Raw genomic sequence first — 17,485 nt, 5'->3', positions numbered from 1 at the left:
GCTGTATGTATATGGGCTCATGGGGCACCGGTTCATGACCGCAGCAACAAATGTAGTGCACTGCAGCCCACTGGGTCATGTCATTTAAATAACCCTTAGCCCCAGTCCAAATTACATATTTGGAGCAATGTTTGATAAAGATGGTAGCAGGCTTGAGCACCAGCGTTTTGACGCATGACATGTGCACAGCTGTTCCGTGCTGACCAGATTGCTTCATTTGACTTGACAGAGGCCTTCCAGACATCCCGCAGGCCACTCGGGCCTTGTCTTGGATCAGTGGTATTGTACCCACCTCCTTTTGCACATATACTGGTCTTGGTGAGGGGCACTAACCTCACATCAGCCAATATCCCACGCCCGCCAATGTGTCTGGCACTTTCCAATGGCACCTGACAGTTTGCTTGCCTCCAGTATGTTTCGAGCACCAATAAAACTGTCAAGAAAACTCTGGTGACTAATGGACCTGCTGGGGATCGATCAAGGTTTGTGTAGTGGAAATTTTACACAGAAGGTTAATGAGCCTGCTGCAAAGCACGAGCATCATGCAGCTCACAGAAGTGCATATAATGTAAATAGGTTATTAGGTTACTGCTTTTGTCAGAGAGATCCTTTTAATAGTTGCAATTTACAAATGAAAATCTCCCCCGATCGTTCATTATCCTACTGTTGTAAAACGGGTTCAGTTGGGTAGAAATCAATCGTTATTAGTAATGACAACCCCAAACCACGGTGGGACATTTTAAATTCTGAGTTTGTGCTTCTTCAGATCAAGCACTCTTAAACTATACCCAGTATGAATGACGCATGACTCCTTTCCTATACCTCTTTTGCAACATTTCATATACACTGCTTTACACACGTAGGATTTATTGCCTCCATTTTTGATGTACAGTTCTTTGACACCCTAAAATGGTACAAGTAGCTCTAAAAAGCAAAGCAAAACAAAAGCATGTGAGAGAGTGAGAGGTTATGGAGACTTAAGGGTCACTGTTATAGGGTGGTAAATCGCAATCGTTTTTAATGCTGGATTTTGCTGGCGAGAGTGTGTCACTCATAGTTGTTGAAATGTCACTCATAATTACACTTAAGTTATGAAAAGGTCACTCATATCAATCTGACACCTTGGAAGGTTTATAAAAATGCATTAAATAAAACAAATTTAAAAAATCTGGTGTCTCCTACTTCGTTAAGGTTTTTCAGAGAGCACAGCCAAAGAACAAGAAGACATTGGGCTCAACGGCCCTAGCAACCAGCCTATTTGCTTTTTATTTGCAAACGATTTAAAAAAAAAAAAAAATGTTTTTTTACTAATTTCGAAAATACTTTTTATTTACTCTGTTTCTCTTCATTGGTTTTAATCAACCAGTTTTTTTACCCCTTCGCGATAAATGAGCACTTTTTATTTTCGTGTTTGACTCTGCCCCGATGCTCCGGAACAAGAAGTTTGCATTGTGCCCCAGCAGGACAGGTCCGATAAATGTACTTGTGCGCATGCGCACACGGAGGCGTTCGTTGCGCCATGCACCTGAGTAGACCCATTGCCCGTGCGTACACGCATTAACATCATACCGGAAACGGAAGTCTTGCGTCCCCCGGAACCGGAAGTGCTGATCTGCGCGCCAACACACAGATACTACTCTGGTTTCTCCGGTCGCACAGGGACTCTCGCGCTCTGCACCCTCGCAGGTAACATCGGGCGTTGTTGCTTCACAGGCAGGTAAGCTTTACCCTATTTCCGGCCCTCACACCCTCCTTAGCCGCCTAGATTTACAGACCTGATTTATAATGGGCTAATAAACAGGACTGCAAATCCCAGCATGCACCTTAAATCCACATGGTCGTGCACGTTTACATTGAAGTGTGTAACTTGTGAACGTTAACGTTGTAACTAGTTACAATTTTTCAAACACCCTGTTAGATTTTAAGGTAAAGCAAATCAGCTGTGAATAGACCGATAAAAAACTGACGTTTTAGTACTATTTACTTTTACATTTTTCATAATCGAAAGTGACTTTACTGCATTGATGGGCCGTTAAATAAATTGAAATAAGAATATTAACAAAGTACACTACTAAATTCAACTAGTAAATACGGCTAGGGGCTCGAGTAAGAAGTATTCTGTGGAAGCTGTGGAATTCTTTCCATTTGGAGATCCTTTTCCAACCCCAGCTTCTAAAGTTAAACAGTTTTTCGCCAGCTATCGTTTGCTTCTCAGCTTTGTATTTTTTTAAGCTAACTAGCGCCAAGAGACTCATGGGTTGATAACTGCATTTTAACGTTACCCCTAAATTAATATTTTTTTAGGTATAAACTTGTACTTGCATGGTGCCAGCAGTGTGTAGAGTAGAGTACTGTTTTTTTTTCGGCCTGAATTTACCACCCTGACAGTATGGTGCAACCCTTAATTGGGCCCAAAGATATTAATAACATTTACCATTAGACTTAGAACCACATTAGAAGTACAGCTGTGTATATGGTAACTTAAGGGTCTTTCCGGTGCAGTATTCCCGATTAGCCCAATAAATTATAAATTTGTGGACCCAGATCATACTCCTTATGACCTGGGTCCAGACATCCTCGTTTAACCCTAAGTACAGCAATCCTACACCTCGTCTACGTGGTGCAATGTTCCAAGGGTGCTGAACTGCTGTGAAAAGTCTGGGGAGGTTATTCTTGACAAAGTGCGTTTTCAGGTTGAAATACTAACAACAGCGATGTGCTTTGCCAGGAGGGACACAGGCCATACATTGCACCCTCTCTCCGAGTGTGTGTTCTCTTGCCTCTCTCCACAGCTGCGTGCCGCCCCTCGCACCCCCCCCCCCCCCGTGCCTCAGAGAGGGTACGAGGACAGTGAGTTGGGATGGGGGAGTACCAACGATAAATATTCTTCCCCCTCCCCTCGGCTCTTTACCCCCTGCCTGTCTGGCTTTTCTTCTCCCAGGGGCTGCCTCCCTCCAGCCCCCCAACCTCACATCCCACTCCCTGCGAAGCTCAATTCAGGCGACATATACATGAGAATAAAGGAGGGGAGCCTTAAAATCCCCATCAACCCCACTGTAAAACACAGGATGGCTTGGCTCAGAGGGGGTGAAACCTGTCGGAATACTTTGGGACAACGAGCGACCCGCTTATATCACGACTATTGCACACTCGAACATATCGTGAATGCTGCAGCAGGCGCGTAACTCTGCAGCGCTCTCACGAGTGGGTGTGAGTGTCACTCCGTGTAAAAACACTCCTTTTGTGGGCCTCGGAAGGATGATACGCCGAGCTGGAGACGCGCAGGTCTATGCTACGCTGCAAGCGTGAGCACCACGGCACAAAAAGTGGGTCTTGCAACCTTCCAACCTACCCGGGTGGATAGTGGGTGGTACGAGTGTAATAATACTTCCGGTCCCTCAACCAACCCACGTCCTCTGGTGTTCGCCAGGCGTAAGTTCAGATCTGAAGATGTATTCATCTAATAGTTATGTCTGTCTAAAGCAAGCAGGTGTACTGTAGGACTTCAAGGAGCTGTACTAATCTGGTCACAGTCTAAGGTGTAGCTTCTTCTAGTGCTCATTTGAGATCCTGAGGCCTGTCCTGGTCTCTGTCGCCATCTATCTGTTCTCCTGGTGCGCACCAGCGGCCTCATTTGACCCTGTCACCCCCTTCTATACTACGCTCCCTACCTACCACCAGACTCTCTATCTACCTATCTACCACCAGGCTCTCTATCTACCTATCTACCACCAGGCTCTCTACCTACCACCAGGCTCTCTACCTACCACCAGGCTCTCTACCTACCACCAGGCTCTCTACCTACCACCAGGCTCTCTACCTACCACCAGGCTCTCTACCTGCCACCAGGCTCTCTACCTGCCACCAGGCTCTCTACCTGCCACCAGGCTCTCTACCTGCCACCAGGCTCTCTACCTGCCACCAGGCTCTCTACCTGCCACCAGGCTCTCTACCTGCCACCAGGCTCTCTACCTGCCACCAGGCTCTCTACCTGCCACCAGGCTCTCTACCTGCCACCAGGCTCTCTACCTGCCACCAGGCTCTCTACCTGCCACCAGGCTCTCTACCTGCCACCAGGCTCTCTACCTACCTACCAACCACCAGGCTCTCTACCTACCTACCTACCAACCACCAGGCTCTCTACCTACCTACCTACCAACCAACCACCAGGCTCTCTACCTACCTACCTACCTACCAACCACCAGGCTCTCTACCTACCTACCTACCAACCACCAGGCTCTCTACCTACCTACCTACCAACCACCAGGCTCTCTACCTACCTACCTACCAACCACCAGGCTCTCTACCTACCTACCTACCAACCACCAGGCTCTCTACCTACCTACCAACCACCAGGCTCTCAACCAACCACCAGGCTCTCTCTCTACCTACCTACCACCAGGCTCTCTACCTACCTACCTACCACCAATCTCTCTCTACCCCCTCTCTCTACCCCCCCTCTCTCTACCCCCCCTCTCTCTACCCCCCCTCTCTCTACCCCCCCTCTCTCTACCCCCCCTCTCTCTACCCCCCCTCTCTCTACCCCCCTCTCTCTACCCCCCCTCTCTCTACCCCCCTCTCTCTACACCCCTCTCTCTACCCCCCCCCCCCTCTCTACCCCCCTCTCTCTACCCCCCTCTCTCTACCCCCCTCTCTCTACCCCCCTCTCTCTATCCCCCCCTCTCTCTATCCCCTCTCTCTCTACCCCCTCTCTCTCTACCCCCCTCTCTCTACCCCCCCTCTCTCTACCCCCCCTCTCTCTACCCCCCCTCTCTCTACCCCCCCTCTCTCTACCCCCCCTCTCTCTACCCCCTCTCTCTCTACCCCCTCTCTCTCTCTCTCTCGCTCTACCCCCCTCTCTCTCTCTCGCTCTACCCCCCTCTCTCTCTCTCTCTCGCTCTACCCCCCTCTCTCTCTCTCTCTCTCGCTCTACCCCCCTCTCTCTCTCTCTCTCTCGCTCTACCCCCCTCTCTCTCTCTCTCGCTCTACCCCCCCCCTCTCTCTCTCTCTCGCTCTACCCCCCTCTCTCTCTTCCAGGTCTCGGGGTTCGGAAAAAAGGCAAACCTAGCAATGCTTATTTACTTAAGGCATACAAGATTGTTTCCTCCTTTGTTTTATCCGAGACATTTTTCACAATTGGTGGTAGGACCAATTATTCTAAATCTGTGTTTTTTTGTAAATAGATGTATGCCGGTTTTATTTTTTATTCTGTAAGATACTTGTTGATAAATACTATTGTAAAAAGAACTTGCAAGACATTAACATACGGTTCCTCATTACCGCTCGTCGTAGTCTATGCTAATCCATGTTTAAAATTTCATATGTCACGGGCCGGCGCTGGAAATCATTTGGTAACTATAATCTTATTTTGCAAACTCCTTATGTTGGGAGAAGTACGTGCTTGAAATATTTAGTAGTAGTTTGCTTTACAGTTGCCAGGTCTACTTCCCTGATGCAAGCAGTGGCTGGTGGCTACTACTTTCCTTTCTCATTAGAGAGGAAGGCGAGGGGATGGCATGGCTCTCCAGCACTATGTCTTGGTTATTTTGGTACGGTGTGATTGGGCGAAAATTTAACACTTATTCGCATGTTCGCACCATGCTTGATTGAGGCTGCTAGGTAGAACTCAGCGCCTTGAACTGACTTCTCATGAAGTATGCGTATGGCACAGACCTGGGCAGCCTCGAGCTTCGTGTGAGTGAGATTGTTACTACAGTATTTTATTTGTGTATTTTGATTTTAACATGTACCGTGGCAGCCTCACCCAAACCCTTGCACATGAGTTGTATGCAGTGTCATAGCTTAGATGAAGGGGATATGCTGTACTTTAACATTATCGCCGCTGATGACGGAACTGCTCAGTCATGAAGGGGATATGCTGTACTTTAACATTATCAATGTGAGAAGTTGGCCCGATATGCAACGTTCGCTATTCTAGCGACCGCTATGTATCGTTCCAACGACCCTTATGGTGTTTGGTTGTAAGTCAACCTATAGACCAGCTATCCTAGTAGCGTGGATACGAGCAGTCTAAGGCTAAAGACTCTAGAGGGCGCGTTAAGCCAGCTGTCTACCACACATGTACCCCTCGAACACCAAGTGAAAGGACACCACACAAGTGTTATGAAAATAAACAGGATATTTATTAAGAATCACAACAGCCCTGTACTCTTTATGAGGACAGGGTACTAAGCACAAACCAAATCTCTTAGGAGAATACTTCAAGTGCACAATTAAACAAGTGTCCGAGGACACGGAAAGTTTAAGGTCTCGGGCGGACCCGATAAGGCAAGTCGGAAGCGAGGGACTCGGGACCCTAGAGTAAGGAGGCTATGCAGGCACCGAAATGCTGAGTTACCTAGCCACGCGGGCTGCGGCTGCACAAGTCTTACAGGCGTCGGGGTCTTCGCTGACGAGCCAGGAGCCGGAAGAAAGGAGTTGCTGGCCGGCGACCAGTGCTGAATAGTTCGTAGAGATCCAAGCCTGGATCGGAGATTGATGAAACCTGAAAGCAGAGGGGACCAAGTTCGTACTACTAGCCAGTAGTCAGAGGGTACCAGGAAGGCACCGGTTGGCCGTCACCTCGACCAGGTGAGTGGGCGACGCTAGGCTCTGCAGTCTCACGGACCAGGAGGCGTTGTCGGCGACCACGGTGGAGGTGCGAGCTGTCCCACGAAGGATGATGCTGTCGGCGTCGCTGGGCCCAGGATGGGGCAACAAGCCTTGGCAAATCTCGGGCCACGGGATGGGCCTAAGATGGCGTCTTGAGTGGACCAGGAGGGTCCGTGGTGCTTCTCGCAAGGATGGAAGCAAGGGCCAGTCTGGAGCAACCAGACCAGCAGTGATGATTCTCGGATGTCGTCACAGAAGGGCACCAGCCAGCGGCTAGTGACCAGACAACGCGCTGAGCAGCGAGCAGAAGGGCCCCACGCAGATCGTGGAGATGCTGGGAGACTGCACTTCGGTGCTGGAGCGGCTCAGGGTCGGGGCTTCTCGGACCCCAGAGCACTCACCAGGGAATGGCTTCGATGGTCGTGCTGGTTTAAGAGCGTGCAGGTTCTGATGATGGCCGGTCCCTCGAGGTCTCGTCGCACCCACAGGTCACAGCTGAGCTGATGACGTGGGTAGAGGTCAGAGGTGCCAGGGAAGCCGGTTCTCGTCGAGCTGGGCCGTCGGATCCTTGAGGAAGGACTTGCAGCAAACCGCAGAGTTCTTAGTTGGTGCCCGCTGATGCAGGGTGACTACTCCTTAGTCACAAGGGAGAAATCTTGAGAAGAGTCTTGAAGTCCTTTCGTAGAAAGTATTCTTGATTCAAAGATGATCTAATTTGGAAGGGTCCCCGCTCCGGCCTTTATTCTAAAGAAAGGGGTGGGTACATGACTAGGTCCTGCCCTAAGGGTGGGACCAGGAAGGGGGGTAGTTACGCCCCTCTCCCCTGCCGGGCTTTCCCCAGGCCAGGGCTGTCGCCCCTGGAACTGGTTCTAACCGGCAGATGCGTAGTGAGCACCGGGGTGCCACTCCGCAGTCACCTTCTCGCCAAAGCCCTACCTACCCAGAATACACAAACCCTGTCTGGGACGGTGCGAACAGCGCCCTCGACAGGAAACCCTTTGTCCAAGTGCTCCTCGCTGGAAGGACTCCCAGCAGCAGGAGGTCAGACTTGTGTCTGTGGTGGCAGCATCCATTTTGTGGAGCTGAGGCTTTAGTTAACTTTAACCGGGGTTCACAGTTACGTACATGTCGTGTCCCTCTAGAAGGGCGGAATGCTAACCTCGTCGCCAGGATTGGTGAGAGGGCAGCATCCCGATTCGTATGACACCTTACTCGACATGCCTTGATAACGCGATACCGGAGTTACCGATATGGTACGCGTTGTCATGGAACAGCTATTGGGCCTTGATCCCGCAAGCTGCAGCCGGGCTCGGCTCGGGCCTGAACCTAACTCACACGAGCCCACGCACTCTGCCTTCAGGATTGATAAGGCCTGCCATAGGAGTGACTGATAGGGACTCGGGTGTCCAGTGTATGGTTAGATATAGGGCTACTATACCTAAAGCGAAGGGTGGTTACACGTCTTCGCCCCAGCTGTCGTGCAGCCAGTTGTGTCAAATTTGAGAGGCCAGCCAGGGGTGGCATAATACATGCTGCAGCTCCTGGCGGCCCTGGGTACACCTATGCCCTGCGTTACGGGGTCTGATAAGGTGGCCCAGTACCAATTGGTAAATGCACCTAGGGTACGTATCGTAATTTAGAAAGAGAACAGCCAGGCTGTGGGTCTGATTAGCAGGCCCACAGCCAGAGAAAGTCGTAAACCAGTGAAACAAAAGCAAAAAAATCTGGGTGATCATAGGATTGCAGACCCTACTCTCCTACATGACCCCCCCCCCCCCCAAACGTCGGAACAATAAGCTAACCTTGACCAGGTGAGTCTTCTTGTTCTAAGTGGAAATATCTGGAGAGCCCATCGGCATTGCCATGATCAGTACCAGGTCTATGTTCCACTGTAAAGTCCATCCCCTGTAGGGAAATGGACCACCTTAGCAGTTTGGGGTTTTCACCCTTCATCTGATTTAGCCACAAGAGGGGCTTATGGTCGGTCTGAATCTTGAAGTGAGTGCCAAACAAGTATGGCCTCAGCTTCTTCAGGGCCCAAACCACAGCAAAGGCCTCCCTCTCAATAGCTGACCAATTCTTCTCTCTAGGGGTCAGCCTTCTACTTATAAAAGCAATGGGCTGGTCTTGACCATCAAAATTCAGTTGAGAAAGAACAGCTCCCACACCCAACTCAGAAGCATCTGTTTGGACAATGAATGGTTTGGAGTAGTCCGGACTCTTGAGGATAGGCGCCGTGCACATGGCCTGCTTTAGGTCATCGAATGCTTTTTGACAGCTCGCTGTCCACTGAACCTTTTTTGGCATTTTCTTGCTTGTCAGTTCGTTTAATGGTGTCACGATGGAACCATAGTTCCTGACAAATTTCCGGTAGTATCCAGTCAGGCCCAAGAAAGCTCGAACCTGAGTCTGGGTGGTTGGAGGAGCCCAGTCCCTGATTGACTGTATCTTGCTCTCCAGTGGCTGAACCTGGCCTCCACCTACAAGGTGGCCCAGGTATACAACCTGTGTCTGCCCTATCTGGCACTTGGTGGCCTTGATAGTGAGACCTGCGGCTTGCAGTGCCTCTAACGTCTTCCGCAGGTGGACCAGGTGATCCTCCCAGGTGGAGCTAAAGACAGCGATATCGTCAAGATACGCCGCGCAGAAGTCATCCAGCCCAGTAAGGACTTGATTCACCAACCGTTGGAAGGTGGCAGGTGCATTTTTCAGACCAAAGGGCATCACCACGAACTGATAATGCCCACCAGGGGTTGAAAATGCGGTTTTAGGCTTGGCGTCCTCAGCTAACCTGATTTGCCAATACCCAGCTGTCAGGTCAAACGTACTTAGGTAGTTGGCCGAAGCCAATCTATCGATAAGCTCGTCTGCCCTTGGTATTGGGTGGGCGTCAGTCTTAGTGACTGCATTGAGACCCCTGTAGTCTACGCAAAACCTCATCTCTCTCTTACCACCCTGGGTGTGAGGTTTCGGCACTAGAACTACGGGACTAGCCCAAGGGCTATCCGAGGGCTCAATGACTCCCAGCTCCAACATTTTCTGCACTTCACTCTTGATGCAGTCTCTAACGTGATCAGGCTGCCGGTAGATTTTACTCTTCACGGGTAAGCTGTCACCAGTGTCAACCTCATGGGTACACCAATCGGTCTGACTGGGTGTTAGAGAAAACATATGTCTGAAAGACTGAAGAACCTGTTTACAGTCTCTCTGTTGATGTTCGGAGAGGCTGCCACAAAAGACAACACCATCTACCGATCCATCGTCAGGATTCTGAGTGAGCAGGTCGGGGAGAGGGTCACTCTCCTCCTCCTGTCCCTCATCTAGGGCCATGAGCAAACTCATGTCCTTCCTGTCGACATATGCCTTGAGCCTGTTGACATGAAGCACCCTGTGGGGGCTCCGGGGAGTTCCCAGGTCGACCAGGTAGGTGACCTCTCCCTTTTTCTCCAGGATGGTGTAGGGCCCGGACCATTTGTCCTTGAGTGCTGCTGGGGCCACTGGCTCCAACACCCACACCTTCTGTCCGGGCTGGTAAACAGTCAAGACAGCCTTTTGGTCATGCCAAGCTTTTTGGAGTTCTTGGCTGGCCTTAAGGTTTTCAGATGCCTTTTCCATGTACTCAGCCATCCGCGAGCGGAGGCCGAGCACATAGTCCACTATGTTGGTTGCAGGCTTTTTGAGAGGTCTCTCCCATCCTTCCTTCACCAAACACAGGGGTCCCCTTACAGGATGCCCGTACAAAAGTTCAAAAGGGCTGTAGCCAACCCCCTTCTGTGGGACTTCTCTGTAGGCGAACAAGAGGCAGGGGATCAGGACGTCCCATCTACGCCGAAGCTTTTCAGGTAGTCCATGAATCATCCCTTTAAGGGTCCTGTTGAATCTCTCAACAAGCCCATTGCATTGTGGATGATAGGGTGTAGTGAACTTGTAGTTGACACCACATTCCTTCCACATAGCAGTTAAGTAGCTCGACATAAAGTTTGCACCTCTGTCGGAGACGACCTCCTTAGGGAAGCCCACTCTGGAGAATACTCCAACTAGGGCTCTTGCCACAACAGGTGCTGTAGTGGTCCTAAGGGGAATAGCTTCAGGATACCTGGTGGCATGATCCACTACCACCAGTATAAACTTGTGCCCTGATGCTGTAGGTGGTTCCATGGGACCGACGATGTCGATCCCCACCCGTTCAAAGGGTACCCCCACCACAGGCAGTGGTATAAGGGGGGCCTTCGTCGTGCCACCTGACTTACCACTGGCTTGGCAAGTGACACAGGAGCGGCAAAACTCCTTGGTATCTTCGTTCATGTGTGGCCAGTGAAAGTGCGAGACAAGCCTGTCCCACGTTTTCGTCTGGCCCAAGTGACCTGCTAAGGGAATCTCGTGGGCCAAGGTAAGTAGGAAACCACGCTGAGACAAGGGTACAACCAGCCTCCTGGTCATGCCAGGCTTGGGGTCTCTTGACTCAGTGTACAGGAGTCCATCTTCCCAGTATACCTTGTGGGTACCTGTGGCGTTCCCAGCAGCCTCAGCAGCAGCCTGCTGTCTGAGGGGTTCAAGAGACGGGCAGTCTAACTGGTCCTTCCCCAGGTCCTCCCTTGAGGGTCCCCCTGAACCCAAGAATTCAACTTGATCAAGTTCGAATTCCCTAGGCTCAGTTTCCCGCAATTCCTGTAGGTCAGCCTCCTCTGAGACTTGATCCTCGACCTGGGGCAAGGGGGAAGGCGCGGCCTTAACCCTACTGCTCTTTTTCTTGGGAGGTGTCTGGTCCGTTGTTCCAGGATCCAGCACCTGTTCAGTGGGGCATTTCCTGACCTGTGACCTGGTCACAGCGAACACATGTGCTGGCAAGCCTAACATTTCCATGTGAGTCCGGTGCTCCACTTCTGACCATTGTGACGACTCCAAATCATTGCCCAACAAACAATCCACTGGGAGGTCTGGACTAACTACAACCTTCTTTTGGCCAGTTACCCCTCCCCAGGAGAAAGCTACAATTGCCATACTGTGATTGGTAGTGACATTGCTTGCATTGGTCACCAGGAATTCTGTACCTGGCATGATCTGTCCAGGGTCCACAAAGTTAGGCGTCACCATGGTGACGCTGGCACAAGTGTCCCTATAGGCCTGAGCCATCTTTCCATTTATGAAAGGCGTCTGTCGGTATTTGCCCAAAGTATTGGGGCTTACGTCAGGGGATACGTCTGCGTCCCCTGTACTGACAAGGACAGCCTGAGTGAGTGTGCCAACTAGGTTGTCACGCCCCTCAGAACCCAGGGTTAACCCTACTAAACCCTTGGGAGGCGCACTACCACTGCTGACTGTACTAGGGGGCACAGGTGCCTTAGGGGCTGCAGTGGCAGGAGTCTGCCCTCCTCCTTTCTTGGTGCACTCACTAAACCAGTGAGATTTACTTTTACAGTACTGGCACCACCTTTTGGATTGGCCTTCTTTCTTCTTTTGGGGAGCCTGACCCCCACCCTCTTTGGGTTGTTGGGGACCTGTCGAAGACTTCTGGTCATTTTGTTCCCCCTTAGAATCTTTACCCTTCTGGTCTGCTTTCTTCTGACCACCTTGATTCTGGCCCTGGTTCTGTTTAACTCTCGTACGAACCCATCTGTCTGCCTTCTTTCCCAATTCTTGGGGAGAGGTCAGATCCGAGTCGACAAGATGCTGATGCAGCAACTGGTTCTGACAATTGTTTAAAATTTGTTCTCTCATCATCAAATTATACAATCCTTCGTAATCAGTAACCTTACTGCCCAGTAACCAGCCCTCAAAAGCCTTAGTGGCACAATCGACAAAATCAGACCAATCTTGAGACTGCGTTTTCAGGGTATCCCTGAACAGCACCCTGTACTGCTCAGTGGTTAGGCCGAACCCTTCAACGAGTGTATTTTTCAAGATTTGGTAATTGTTAGCATCCTCCACCCTTGTGGTGAGGAGCTTGTCTCTTCCTTTTCCTTCAAAGGAGAGCCACAAGATAGCTGCCCACTGACTCTGGGGAACACCCTGCACAGTGCAGGCCCTCTCCAAAGCAGTAATCCATTTGTGGATGTCGTCCCCTTGTTTAAAGGGGGGCACTATCTTCCCAAGGTGTTTCGTATCGAAACTCTTTTCCCTATTGCTAGGTACATTGCTGCCACCAGTGGGGACTACCCCACTTAACTGTTGCTCTCTTGCAAAGGCAAGCCTCTCTTTGGCCAGGGCAAGTTCTTCCCTTTCGATCCTTAGATTAGCTGCCCTTTCCTTAGCTTCGTACACTCTCCTCTGAGGGGATGTCATCCCTCTCTGAGACGAGTTGTGAGAGCCATTGGTTTGAAGGGATCTGCCAGAGCCTCTCGACAGAGATCTGGCTCGTTCATTCCCAATGTTAAGCTGACCTGATAGTGGCCCCAGGGGTCCCCCAGTACCGCTATCATGTTTGCTTAAGTTGGACCTGCTTAGTCTGACGACTTCTACCTGTCCCTTATCTGCCTCATCCCCAGAGAGATCCTCATCCTCATCTTCCTCCCCATCTTCGTTCTCAGTTGCGAGGTGGATGAGGTCAGGATCGTCTCGGGTTCCCTCGAGGGGAGGCATGTCTCCTTCTGGATTAGAATGGCTAAGAAGCTTCTCAGCCTTTCTGGCATCATAAGTCTCTAGGAGACCAATCAGAAAGGAGGTGGTGGGGTTAGCCCCTTGCTTAATCTTCCTAGAGGTACATACTTGTCGTAACTCATGGAAGTTAAGCGCAGTATATCTTGAAGGGATGACCTGTGGAGGGTCAACTGACACAAGGGGAGACTCAGAGTTTCCTCCTTTGTCCGACATACTGCTTCTAGTGTGGCGTAAGTGATGCACCTACCTACACTATGTGTTTCCCTACTGTTCCCTTGCTAAGAGTTGCAGCCAAGGTGTGCTAAGCCTTGAGGAGCTACAACAGCTGGTTCAGTAGAACTCAGAGTATTCTAAGCTTTAGTTATATGTACTAACAGTACTTATGCGATCTTTCAACAAGATATTCTTAGGATACGTGTGGTAAAACAACAGCAAGCTCAAATCCCAACCGCTGCTCACCAATGTGAGAAGTTGGCCCGATATGCAACGTTCGCTATTCTAGCGACCGCTATGTATCGTTCCAACGACCCTTATGGTGTTTGGTTGTAAGTCAACCTATAGACCAGCTATCCTAGTAGCGTGGATACGAGCAGTCTAAGGCTAAAGACTCTAGAGGGCGCGTTAAGCCAGCTGTCTACCACACATGTACCCCTCGAACACCAAGTGAAAGGACACCACACAAGTGTTATGAAAATAAACAGGATATTTATTAAGAATCACAACAGCCCTGTACTCTTTGAGGACAGGGTACTAAGCACAAACCAAATCTCTTAGGAGAATACTTCAAGTGCACAATTAAACAAGTGTCCGAGGACACGGAAAGTTTAAGGTCTCGGGCGGACCCGATAAGGCAAGTCGGAAGCGAGGGACTCGGGACCCTAGAGTAAGGAGGCTATGCAGGCACCGAAATGCCGAGTTACCTAGCCACGCGGGCTGCGGCTGCACAAGTCTTACAGGCGTCGGGGTCTTCGCTGACGAGCCAGGAGCCGGAAGAAAGGAGTTGCTGGCCGGCGACCAGTGCTGAATAGTTCGTAGAGATCCAAGCCTGGATCGGAGATTGATGAAACCTGAAAGCAGAGGGGACCAAGTTCGTACTACTAGCCAGTAGTCAGAGGGTACCAGGAAGGCACCGGTTGGCCGTCACCTCGACCAGGTGAGTGGGCGACGCTAGGCTCTGCAGTCTCACGGACCAGGAGGCGTTGTCGGCGACCACGGTGGAGGTGCGAGCTGTCCCACGAAGGATGATGCTGTCGGCGTCGCTGGGCCCAGGATGGGGCAACAAGCCTTGGCAAATCTCGGGCCACGGGATGGGCCTAAGATGGCGTCTTGAGTGGACCAGGAGGGTCCGTGGTGCTTCTCGCAAGGATGGAAGCAAGGGCCAGTCTGGAGCAACCAGACCAGCAGTGATGATTCTCGGATGTCGTCACAGAAGGGCACCAGCCAGCGGCTAGTGACCAGACAACGCGCTGAGCAGCGAGCAGAAGGGCCCCACGCAGATCGTGGAGATGCTGGGAGACTGCACTTCGGTGCTGGAGCGGCTCAGGGTCGGGGCTTCTCGGACCCCAGAGCACTCACCAGGGAATGGCTTCGATGGTCGTGCTGGTTTAAGAGCGTGCAGGTTCTGATGATGGCCGGTCCCTCGAGGTCTCGTCGCACCCACAGGTCACAGCTGAGCTGATGACGTGGGTAGAGGTCAGAGGTGCCAGGGAAGCCGGTTCTCGTCGAGCTGGGCCGTCGGATCCTTGAGGAAGGACTTGCAGCAAGCCGCAGAGTTCTTAGTTGGTGCCCGCTGATGCAGGGTGACTACTCCTTAGTCACAAGGGAGAAATCTTGAGAAGAGTCTTGAAGTCCTTTCGTAGAAAGTATTCTTGATTCAAAGATGATCTAATTTGGAAGGGTCCCCGCTCCGGCCTTTATTCTAAAGAAAGGGGTGGGTACATGACTAGGTCCTGCCCTAAGGGTGGGACCAGGAAGGGGGGTAGTTACGCCCCTCTCCCCTGCCGGGCTTTCCCCAGGCCAGGGCTGTCGCCCCTGGAACTGGTTCTAACCGGCAGATGCGTAGTGAGCACCGGGGTGCCACTCCGCAGTCACCTTCTCGCCAAAGCCCTACCTACCCAGAATACACAAACCCTGTCTGGGACGGTGCGAACAGCGCCCTCGACAGGAAACCCTTTGTCCAAGTGCTCCTCGCTGGAAGGACTCCCAGCAGCAGGAGGTCAGACTTGTGTCTGTGGTGGCAGCATCCATTTTGTGGAGCTGAGGCTTTAGTTAACTTTAACCGGGGTTCACAGTTACGTACATGTCGTGTCCCTCTAGAAGGGCGGAATGCTAACCTCGTCGCCAGGATTGGTGAGAGGGCAGCATCCCGATTCGTATGACACCTTACTCGACATGCCTTGATAACGCGATACCGGAGTTACCGATATGGTACGCGTTGTCATGGAACAGCTATTGGGCCTTGATCCCGCAAGCTGCAGCCGGGCTCGGCTCGGGCCTGAACCTAACTCACACGAGCCCACGCACTCTGCCTTCAGGATTGATAAGGCCTGCCATAGGAGTGACTGATAGGGACTCGGGTGTCCAGTGTATGGTTAGATATAGGGCTACTATACCTAAAGCGAAGGGTGGTTACACGTCTTCGCCCCAGCTGTCGTGCAGCCAGTTGTGTCAAATTTGAGAGGCCAGCCAGGGGTGGCATAATACATGCTGCAGCTCCTGGCGGCCCTGGGTACACCTATGCCCTGCGTTACGGGGTCTGATAAGGTGGCCCAGTACCAATTGGTAAATGCACCTAGGGTACGTATCGTAATTTAGAAAGAGAACAGCCAGGCTGTGGGTCTGATTAGCAGGCCCACAGCCAGAGAAAGTCGTAAACCAGTGAAACAAAAGCAAAAAAATCTGGGTGATCATAGGATTGCAGACCCTACTCTCCTACATGACCCCCCCCCCCCAAACGTCGGAACAATAAGCTAACCTTGACCAGGTGAGTCTTCTTGTTCTAAGTGGAAATATCTGGAGAGCCCATCGGCATTGCCATGATCAGTACCAGGTCTATGTTCCACTGTAAAGTCCATCCCCTGTAGGGAAATGGACCACCTTAGCAGTTTGGGGTTTTCACCCTTCATCTGATTTAGCCACAAGAGGGGCTTATGGTCGGTCTGAATCTTGAAGTGAGTGCCAAACAAGTATGGCCTCAGCTTCTTCAGGGCCCAAACCACAGCAAAGGCCTCCCTCTCAATAGCTGACCAATTCTTCTCTCTAGGGGTCAGCCTTCTACTTATAAAAGCAATGGGCTGGTCTTGACCATCAAAATTCAGTTGAGAAAGAACAGCTCCCACACCCAACTCAGAAGCATCTGTTTGGACAATGAATGGTTTGGAGTAGTCCGGACTCTTGAGGATAGGCGCCGTGCACATGGCCTGCTTTAGGTCATCGAATGCTTTTTGACAGCTCGCTGTCCACTGAACCTTTTTTGGCATTTTCTTGCTTGTCAGTTCGTTTAATGGTGTCACGATGGAACCATAGTTCCTGACAAATTTCCGGTAGTATCCAGTCAGGCCCAAGAAAGCTCGAACCTGAGTCTGGGTGGTTGGAGGAGCCCAGTCCCTGATTGACTGTATCTTGCTCTCCAGTGGCTGAACCTGGCCTCCACCTACAAGGTGGCCCAGGTATACAACCTGTGTCTGCCCTATCTGGCACTTGGTGGCCTTGATAGTGAGACCTGCGGCTTGCAGTGCCTCTAACGTCTTCCGCAGGTGGACCAGGTGATCCTCCCAGGTGGAGCTAAAGACAGCGATATCGTCAAGATACGCCGCGCAGAAGTCATCCAGCCCAGTAAGGACTTGATTCACCAACCGTTGGAAGGTGGCAGGTGCATTTTTCAGACCAAAGGGCATCACCACGAACTGATAATGCCCACCAGGGGTTGAAAATGCGGTTTTAGGCTTGGCGTCCTCAGCTAACCTGATTTGCCAATACCCAGCTGTCAGGTCAAACGTACTTAGGTAGTTGGCCGAAGCCAATCTATCGATAAGCTCGTCTGCCCTTGGTATTGGGTGGGCGTCAGTCTTAGTGACTGCATTGAGACCCCTGTAGTCTACGCAAAACCTCATCTCTCTCTTACCACCCTGGGTGTGAGGTTTCGGCACTAGAACTACGGGACTAGCCCAAGGGCTATCCGAGGGCTCAATGACTCCCAGCTCCAACATTTTCTGCACTTCACTCTTGATGCAGTCTCTAACGTGATCAGGCTGCCGGTAGATTTTACTCTTCACGG

General features: G+C 51.2%; 1 protein-coding gene across 1 annotated transcript in view; it reads left to right on the top strand.

Moving 5' to 3' along the window:
* The first annotated feature begins 1,583 nt into the window (after positions 1-1,583).
* LOC147706732 (zinc finger BED domain-containing protein 5-like) overlaps positions 1,584-17,485 on the top strand; it is a 117,473-nt gene continuing 101,571 nt past the window's right edge. Inside the window, exon 1 of the mRNA XM_086925879.1 lies at positions 1,584-1,717. The gene's annotated coding sequence lies outside the window, so the exon portion shown is untranslated. The remainder of the gene's footprint in view (positions 1,718-17,485) is intronic.

The sequence above is a fragment of the Lissotriton vulgaris genome, chromosome 6, assembly GCF_964263255.1.
Source record: "Lissotriton vulgaris chromosome 6, aLisVul1.2, whole genome shotgun sequence".
NCBI classification, from domain to species: domain Eukaryota; kingdom Metazoa; phylum Chordata; class Amphibia; order Caudata; family Salamandridae; genus Lissotriton; species Lissotriton vulgaris.
Note: the sequence above shows the minus strand (reverse complement) of the source record. Positions and strands in the feature narration are given on the sequence as shown.